Source organism: Galeopterus variegatus, unplaced genomic scaffold, assembly GCF_000696425.1.
Source record: "Galeopterus variegatus unplaced genomic scaffold, G_variegatus-3.0.2 Scaffold5220, whole genome shotgun sequence".
In the NCBI taxonomy this organism is placed as follows: domain Eukaryota; kingdom Metazoa; phylum Chordata; class Mammalia; order Dermoptera; family Cynocephalidae; genus Galeopterus; species Galeopterus variegatus.
This window is the reverse complement of record NW_007731331.1, coordinates 26888-33735: the sequence shown is the minus strand read 5'-3', so window position 1 is coordinate 33735 and position 6848 is coordinate 26888.

Sequence of the window (6848 nt, the reverse complement as noted above, 5' to 3'; positions counted from 1 at the left end):
CCCAGAGAGGCAGGCCTGGCAGGGCCCTTGGGGACAGCACCTGGTCACTGGGGAGGGGACTCACTTCGCCAAGCACCTCCTGATTACCACTGACTGGTCTCTGACCTGGTGGGGAGCGGCCACCAGCGGGAGGACCACTTACTTGCCTGTCACCTTTCAGGCGGCTCAGAAATATTTTGCCAACACGCTCGGTGTGTCCAGTGGTGTCCGAGAGGAGGCGCAGCCACGGCGGCTTCCTGGAGGAGGAGGCCTGTGCTGTGAGGCATGCGCTGGGTTTTCACAGTCATCGAGGCAGGACTCAGTAGGTCAGACGGGGAGAGCACGGGAACCACAGCATGGCTGTGGCAAGCCCAGGGCTGGCAAGGGGGAGTTTTTACTGAGACTCAGGACAGAAGCCACTGGGCACACAGGACAAGGTGAGGCCAACGCCAGGCCTTGGATGTGGTGATAAAGGTACAGCGAGATTCTGTTCATGACTGACACAGAAGCAGGAGGGAGAGGAGCACAGGTGCCCGCTGCCCGGGCCCCCGTCCCCCACGCCAGAAGGACATCAGAACAAATATCAGGACAGAAGCCACTGGGCACACAGGACAAGGTGAGGCCAACGCCAGGCCTTGGATGTGGTAATAAAGGTACAGCGAGATTCCGTTCATGACTGACACAGAAGCAGGAGGGAGAGGAGCACAGGTGCCCACTGCCCGGGCCCCCGTCCCCCACGCCAGAAGGACATCAGAACAAATAGAGCTGAAATTTCAAAAGGAGTTTAGGGACACCCGGTTGCTGAGGAGCCCCTTCTTGAGAGCAGCTGAGGTTCTGCAGCCTGCAGCTGTCCGTGCAGGGGTGGGACGGTGTCCCCAAAGATATGTCTGTGTCCTAACCCTGGGACTGTGAATGGGACCTTATGTGGGAAAAGGTCTTTGCAGATGTAATTAAGTGAAGGATCTCGAGCTGAGGTCATCCTAGGTTACGGTGGGCCCTAAAACCAATGACAAGTGTCCTTATAAGAGACAGAAGAGGAGACTCGGGAGAAGAGGAGAGAAGGCAGAGGTGAGGGATGCGCCTCAAGCCGAGGAGCTCCTGGGGCTGCCACCAACTGGGAGGGCAGGAAGGAGCCTCCCCAAGAGCCTTCGGTGGGAGCGCGTCCTGCCCTCGCCTGCAGTCAGACCTCTGGCCTCCGGGGCTGAGGTAGAGCGCGTTTCTGCTGATTTAGGCCGCCCGTTTTCGGTAATTTGTTACAGGAAACTAAGGCAGCTTCAGAGCTGGTCAGAACATGGGAGGTGATAAGAACCTGTCCCATGACAGCCTCCCAGGGGAGACAGGAGGCCGGCGGGGTTGGCCGCAGAGCCTCACAGCCCTCCCGTTCTGGGTCCCAGGTGTCTGATGAGGCTCAGATCGGCCTTTGCCTTGGTGGCCTTTATGGACACGTGCCCTGTGGCAGCCGCCCCCACACTGTGCAGCGCGTGGCTGGGGGGAAGCAGGGAGACGGAGGGCTCACAGGCCACGACGAGGACTGGACTCTTCCTGTGGGACGCAGACGCCACTGAGGTCCTGGCCTTGGCCCGGTCCCCTGCCCCCTCTGCCCTGCTCCCTCCCCCTCCGTCCTCACCCCCTCCCCTCCTTCTGGAAACATGCCCCTCCTCCAACCGCTGCCACCCTCTCCCTACTCAGCCCTCCCCGCCCGCTCTTCTTGGAAGAGTCGGTGCCACGGGCTGCCCAGCTCCCTCCCGGCCTCTGAGGTGGGTGGAGGGGGCATGCACGGTCCCAGTGGTGGCTTTCCTGAGTCCCCACTTTGCCCTGTCACTTTGTCCCCCTCTTTTTGACTTTGGACATGTGACTTGCTTTGGCTGCGAGGATGTCAACCAGTGTGGCAGGAGCAGAGGCTGGAGAAAGTGCTGCCATGGGGCCCAGACGCTCCTGTGGGAGCAGCCTGGCCCAGGTCAGCAGAGCCCCCACCAGCGCTCGGCCAGGGACAGTAGTGGCGAGCAGCCGTTGTTGCAGGAGCTGAGTTCTGGGGCAGTTTTGTGGCTGTAGGTGACGGACCCCTGACCAGTCAGGCTTGAGCCCCAGCCCCCTGCCTGGCCCTGGAGACCCGTTGACGTGACTTCACGGTTCCTCTTCTCCTCCCGCAGCCCCACTGTCTCCTCAAAATCCGTCCCTTTGCGTCTCACAGGGCCGCACTCCCAGAACTTACCTGGCACCATTTTTTCTGTTTTCTTCACGGGCTGCTCCCCCTGTAAAGGGGCTGAGAGTGGGGCACCATCTTAGTTCCAGCTACCACCACCGTCTAGATGGCTGTCGGATCTGTGTCCAGCCCAGGCCGCTCTCCTGAACCTCAGCCACGTGGGCGTCTCCCTGCACACCCAGGTCCCCGTGTTCAAATGGACCTCAGCACCTTCCTGGCTCCTCCTCCTCTCCCGCCTCCTACTTCAGCGGGTGGCACTGTCCTGCACCTTGTCACCCATGCTGGAAGCCCGCCTGGCCCCCTCGACTTCACTGTCCTATTGACACCCTCCTGCCATCAGAGGCACTACCAAGTCCCGCTGCCCTGACTTCCTGGAGGCCACTTGAATCTGTCCTTTCCTCTAGTTCAGGCCTCTGCAGCGCGCCCTGGAAGGATGCGGTAGCACCCGATATTCTCCACCTGCAGCCGGCTCCTCACCGCCCCCCCTGCAGTCAGTCCCGCCATTCCTGCTGCAGCTGGTCCTGTCCTTAGCGGCTCTCACGATGACGTCCGAACGCTCTGGTGCACGCGGCTGACCGGCTCACCTCAGTCCCGCAGCCGTCAGCATCAGTCGTGGTGGCCGCCAGCTTCCCTGGTATTACTGTTCCCTCCCCTGCGGCCCTGCTTGCCCTGGGATCTCTAACACCCAGTGCCTTGACTTCCTGAGTCAAAAATGCCCGTTTCCAGGACTGTATCCTGGTCTCTGGTCACAATCATTCCTACATTTTCAGCAAGTAGCAGAAGCTCCAGCTCGTGAGGGGAAATTAGTAAATGCTAGACTGGACAGATGGAACTTGACATGACTGGAATTATCACACAGGAGAGAAATGAGGAAGTATCTGCAAAGTGGTGTGGTGAGAGTAAAAGCCTGGAGGTGAGTGATGCGGGGACCACGTCCCCATGTAGACCGCCCACCTCCAAAAACAGGAGCCGTGTGTCATCCATCTCCGCTCAGTAAAGATTCTGGGAGTGAATAAAATGAATGAGAGCAAGTCAGCCAATGCTCTAGGTCTGTCCCAAACTGGAGCATTCGTAGTCCCCTCCTGTTAAAGAAAAAACAGTCAGTGACACCTGCTAAGCCACAGTTGGGATGGCTTTGTTCAGGACCATCATGATAGACACAGGGACCACAGCAATGGGGTCTTGCAGTGGGGAAGAGAGACTGGGCTCAAGTCTGAATACAGCCTGGGCAAGGGGAGTTTACAGCCAAGGAACGGGGTGGGGTCAGTGGATGGTAATTAGTAAGAGGAAACATCAAGGGCAGGGGGTTGTGGCTAAACCCACCTAACAGGATTCTTTCTGAAGACAGGCCAGGGTGACCAGACATCATCTGAGGAATCTGATCTGACATTAGAGTAACTGAGAATTGAGGGTGAGGGTGTTCTCTTCTGAACTGATCTAGCAGGGCTTCTGCTAAAACTGGGTTTTACAAGCAAGTCCACAGATGAGCCTAGGAGGCGGTTCAGGAGCCTGATGAAAGGTGGCCAAGCCAGGAATCTCTTTCACACCCCACAGAAAATGAGGCCACTGGGCACAGGCGCCCCACAAACCCAGCCTTCCCATAGACCAGCAGTTCTCCAAACCGAGTGTGTATCAGAAGCATCTGGAGGGCTTGTTAAAACCAGATTGCTGGGCTCTGCCCCAGAGCCTCTGACGCAACAGCTTTGGGGGGGACTGAGAACCTACATTTCTAACAAGTTCCTGGGGGCTGCCCAGATGCCGGTCTGGGGACCCCACTTTAAGAACCTCTGCACTAGAGAAGTGCAGTCCAAAAGACACATCTTATCAGCCACATATACGAGTACAATTTAAAACTTTCTGGTAGCCATATCATAAAAAGGTAAAAAGAACAGGTGAAATTAATTTTAATAAAATATTTTACTTAATTCAACACATCCGAAATATTATTTTGACATGTAATTAATGTAAAAACATTACTGAGATATTTTACATTGTCTTTTCCTGCTGACTCTTTGAGATCTGGTGCCTCAATTCGGACCAGCTAGCGCCCCACGGTCCCACATGGCTAGTGGCCTCGCGCGGGAAGCGCAGGCAAGTGCAGGAGGAAAGGAGGGGCCAGAAAACTACAACTCCCGGCATGGGTTAGTGGATGGTAATTAGTAAGAGGAAACATCAAGGGCAGGGGGTTGTGGCTAAACCCACCTAACAGGATTCTTTCTGAAGACAGGCCAGGGTGACCAGACATCATCTGAGGAATCTGATCTGACATTAGAGTAACTGAGAATTGAGGGTGAGGGTGTTCTCTTCTGAACTGATCTAGCAGGGCTTCTGCTAAAACTGGGTTTTACAAGCAAGTCCACAGATGAGCCTAGGAGGCGGTTCAGGAGCCTGATGAAAGGTGGCCAAGCCAGGAATCTCTTTCACACCCCACAGAAAATGAGGCCACTGGGCACAGGCGCCCCACAAACCCAGCCTTCCCATAGACCAGCAGTTCTCCAAACCGAGTGTGTATCAGAAGCATCTGGAGGGCTTGTTAAAACCAGATTGCTGGGCTCTGCCCCAGAGCCTCTGACGCAACAGCTTTGGGGGGGACTGAGAACCTACATTTCTAACAAGTTCCTGGGGGCTGCCCAGATGCCGGTCTGGGGACCCCACTTTAAGAACCTCTGCACTAGAGAAGTGCAGTCCAAAAGACACATCTTATCAGCCACATATACGAGTACAATTTAAAACTTTCTGGTAGCCATATCATAAAAAGGTAAAAAGAACAGGTGAAATTAATTTTAATAAAATATTTTACTTAATTCAACACATCCGAAATATTATTTTGACATGTAATTAATGTAAAAACATTACTGAGATATTTTACATTGTCTTTTCCTGCTGACTCTTTGAGATCTGGTGCCTCAATTCGGACCAGCTAGCGCCCCACGGTCCCACATGGCTAGTGGCCTCGCGCGGGAAGCGCAGGCAAGTGCAGGAGGAAAGGAGGGGCCAGAAAACTACAACTCCCGGCATGCTCCGAGCGCGCCCGCACGCCCCGATTGTGGGCATGACCCTGGATCCTCGCCCCGATCATTGCCCCAACCCTGGACCCTGCCCCATCCTCGACCCCACCCTGGACTCCTGCCCTGGCCCTGGATCTGACCCTAGACCCCCGCCTCTATCCCGGACCCCCGCCCCGACCCCAGATCCCCTCTTCTCTGGGGGTGGGGGCAGCACCTCCCATCCCTTTTCCCAACTATCTCCCTTCCCTACCCCAACACCTTCTAGATGCTCTTGCCCGAGCCGGCTGGCCGGTGGTTTATTAAGCACTTGCTGGGTGTCAGCCACCAGGCCCAGCGCTTTACAAGCCACCCTCTCCTTTAAATTACACAACCACCTGGGGAGGTAGGGACAGATCGGGAAACCGAGGCTGGGAGAGGCGAAGGCACCGAGGGAAGCAGAGCCTCATGGTATCCAGCATTTGAACGCAAATGCTGTTGGGGTGAGGCTTTCATTTTTCAGGAGCTCTCCCAAGAGTTGAGAATTGACGTAGGCCCTTCATGAGAGGTCCCTTCCCCGTCCCTGCAGAGCTGGCTGCTTGGAACTGTTTCCTGTTGGCTGGCTTGTGGGTGCGGGCTTGGCTATGGTCACTGTCTCTCTTAGCTAGAGTCACTTAAAATAGCACCCCTGCTTTTCTGCCGAGGTAAATTGGTTAAGTGGGAAGGTCCAGAAGGCTCTCTTCGCTGAGGGAGTCTCTTTTAAAGTTTATTCACATAGAATCCTCCCTGTGTAGTTGGTACCTTAGGTTGCTGATCTTTGGACCTAGTTCTTGAGGCCTTCATTGCTGTAAACTTCATTCAAGGTCAACTGAGATGTCTGTCTGTCAGGCCCTGGTGGCCTGAGGAAGCTCTGTGCTTGACGTGATGTGGTGTTTTCTTGTCAGAATTTGGATTGAAGGAGGCCGCACCGTTTTAGTGGGAACTGCGTACGAGAAGTTCCATATCTACATGTGTGACAGGTTGTTTGTGTTAAAACATAGCAAAGTGTCGTCTCCAAGGATAAATGTCCAGTTATTATTGTAGTAACTGCCCACGAAGAGCACTTTTAAGTCATGTTCCAGAGTTTGGTTCTGTGGAGTCGTTCTGCAATTGTCAGAGGCAGGCGTGGTGAGCCTTTGGTCTCAGGGGCGAGCCCCCTTCCTGAACACACTGGATGATCCCATCAAGGAGGAGGGGCTCCAGGCTCATATGTTCGAGGGCAGGTATGTTTTGGCTGCTTTTTTTGCTTTTTATCTGGCTCATCTGTGTGGTTTCACCGTCTAGAAAACCACCAGGACAACACCAGGCTAAAAGGCCAGGATTTCGTGGGCATCTGGACTGTTACAGCCAGGCATTGATGCTTGTCAAGTTCTGCATGCGTTTTTAAAAACCTCCCTGAGGTGCTGAGTCCTCCCCACCCAGACAGAAGCTCCTCAAGGGCTTGGTTTGTATCTGTAAGCCCAGGCAGGGCCAGGCTCAGAGCGGGCACCAGAACAGACATATGGGTTCATGGAATAGATAAAAATATATTGTCAGTCCAGAACTGCATCTCGGTGGGATGTTACCTTCGTTGGTCTGGCATTTAGTTTAACTCACCAATGGTATGGATTTACATAACCATCATAATATTGTTTTATGAAGGG